The following is a 2,809-nucleotide window of genomic DNA, read 5'->3' as shown; positions in this document are numbered from 1 at the left end:
AAAAAAAAAAAAAAAAAACCAAGGTTAGTAAAGGTTAGTATGATGGTCTTCTGACATTATTGTACAGATTCCTCTACTTTCATCATATTACTGGCTCTATGATCACTATGATGAGTCAAATTTTTGCTGAGCAGCTATCTGTCATACATGTAAATGAATACAAAAACATTACTTTGAAAAAAACTTGTACTTTTTATTATTTTCCAGCACTGAGTATAATAGTGAAGCTTTGGAAACAACATAATTGCCCAAATACAGATGAATCAAGAAGAGGTGGTATATACACACAATAAAATGTTATTCACTAATCAATAAAGATAAGCTGTCACCATTTTCAACAAAAGGAATTATGCTAATTGAAATAAATCAGAAGGGGAAGGACAAATATCAGATGGTATCACTTGTGGAACATAAAAGAAAACAAACAAAATCAGTGAAATTTAAAAGTTAACACTTGAAAGTTGACCATAACATTGAAACATCCAAAGGGGGAAAGGTAAGAACAGAGTGGGGAGGGAGGACAATGGACTATGGGGGGGAGGGAGCTAGGGGAATCTTTGTTGGTAGGTGCACTGTGGTAACTACATCCTACACATCAAAATACTAACAAGGATATAAACTAATGGTACCTCAATTAAAACAAACAAACAAACAAACAAACAAACAAACAAATGTAAGCACCAAAATAAAAGAAAAAGACCATGAATGTCAACATTAAGAATAATGATTACGACTACAGATAGCAATTTGTTTATTTTGAAACAAGAGAATGAATCCTTATTTTAGAAGGAATTTATGCTGTGAGAAAGTCCTGAGTTGGAAATCAAAGTTAGATGCTAATCTCATGTCTATCAATAAACTATTTTTTAGCACAATGTCTACTCCTTATTTTTTTCTGGACTTAAATTATCTCGGTATCTAAATAAGCAAAATAAGATCCTTCTAGTTCAAAAAATCCGCTGAACCTAATAATTAGAAAATATTACACATGAATTACTTAGGTAATCAACTTTTCTTCACAGAACTTCACCATCTGATTTCTCCAAAAATCTATAAGAAGAGACAGAGTTTAGCATGATAACTGAAAGTGTCATCTGACCTCCTTCAGAGACAAGGATTATCAAAACACGCAACATCATGTTTACCTGTCTATGATTGTCTCTATAAAAGAGGAAGAAATGCTTAGTTTATCCATCTGCTACTCTGTATTTTACAGAAAATGTTGCAGTTGGGTTGTGAATATGTGTCTCTATTCTAACACATAGGAAAGTAAGTGGAAGTGATGGATTACTTCTGCTACAGATAGGTTAGACACCACATTTCTTTCATTTGTTTCTATTTCCTGCCAAGGAAACACATCTCGTTTGCTTAGAATAGCAAATTTCAGATTACCCTGGGAATTGGCCTAGATCAGTATATCCTCAGGGGAAGGATAATTCCTGTCTACTCACAATAAACTTTGTATGAGTGAAAAATTAATTGTAACTGTGCCATGCAAGCCACAATTAAGAGAATAGTGTTGCTGCAGAGCAACTAAGTTCATCTGGACTAATTAATCTCTGTTTTACAGTTTTCCTGTCATATCACCCTTTGGAAAACTTATAAATTTAGTGAGAGCATAAAATGTTGATATTAAATATATTAATGTTTATTAACTATTATAATATTTTTATTTTAAATATCATTTCAATTCAATGTGTTCTTTTTTTGATAATATATCAAAAATACATAACAAGTGCATTTTTTGGGCATTTTTTGCATAGAATAAGGGTAGAATAATGGGTCATAGGCCACAGGTATAGAGAGGTGAGGGGATTCACCAGAGATGAAGGACAGGCAAATATATTGAAATACACTGGTAGGGGGGTCAGCAGAGGAGACAGGAGAGGTCTTCTGTGCCTTATATGGATTAGCTCCATGAGTTGGGATTGAACTCAAATTGTGGCCATGACAGTGCTAAAACTTAACTCCTATGCCACCAGGGAGGAGGCCACAAGGCAATGCATTTTTCTTTTTTTAAGATTTATTTATTTAGGCATAAAGAACTGGGTACAAGGCAGAGGTGCAGGGGAAGTGAGAGGATTCACCAGAGACAGAGTGGGGAGCTGAACAGGCAGACTGATGAAGTACACTGCTGAGGCTAGCAGCGGGGGTGGCAAGAAAGGTCTGCTGCGCCATGTGGATCACCTCCGGGGTCTGGGATCAAACTTGCACTGAAGCAACTGCGGCTGGCTTGCAGTTCTGTGTCTTAACCTGCTGCACCACCAAGGGCCCCCAACAGTGCATTTTAAAATAATTTCATGGACCCTCCCTAGTGTTGCAACAGGTTAGAGTGCAGCACTGCAAGTGAGCCATAGCCATTTCAATGCATGTTCAATACCAGCCCTGGAGGTGACCCACATGGATGGCAGACCTCTCCCCACCCACCTGCTATTCCCTTCAGCAGTGTACTATGACATTCTGCCTTTTCAGCTCCCTATTCTGTCTCTGGTGAATCCTATCTCCACCCCTGCACCACCTCTGGCCTATACCCCGGTTTGTATGCACAAGTAAATAAATCTTTAAAAAGAAAAGAATTTCGGGCCCTCCCTTGTGGCGCAGCGGGTTAAAGCACAGCACTAAGAAGCTTAAGCCACTTCTGCAGCATGAGTTCTATTCCCACCTGCCCCGGAGGAGATCCACATGGAGAGGCAGACCTCTTCTGACCCGCCCACTGCTGCCTGTTCTGCTCCCCGCTCTGTCTCTGGTGAATCCTCTCACCTTCAGCATCTCTGGCCTGTACCCCAGTTCTATATGAATAAATAAATAA

The 2,809-nt window shown here is 38.5% G+C and overlaps 1 pseudogene; it reads left to right on the top strand.

The window, feature by feature from the left end:
• Window positions 1–2,809, top strand: part of LOC101630065 — an 8,902-nt pseudogene that overhangs the window by 912 nt on the left and 5,181 nt on the right.

The sequence above is a fragment of the Condylura cristata genome, unplaced genomic scaffold (assembly GCF_000260355.1).
Source record: "Condylura cristata isolate star-nosed mole 26May11 unplaced genomic scaffold, ConCri1.0 scaffold00014, whole genome shotgun sequence".
NCBI classification, from domain to species: Eukaryota; Metazoa; Chordata; class Mammalia; order Eulipotyphla; family Talpidae; genus Condylura; species Condylura cristata.
Note: the sequence above shows the minus strand (reverse complement) of the source record. Positions and strands in the feature narration are given on the sequence as shown.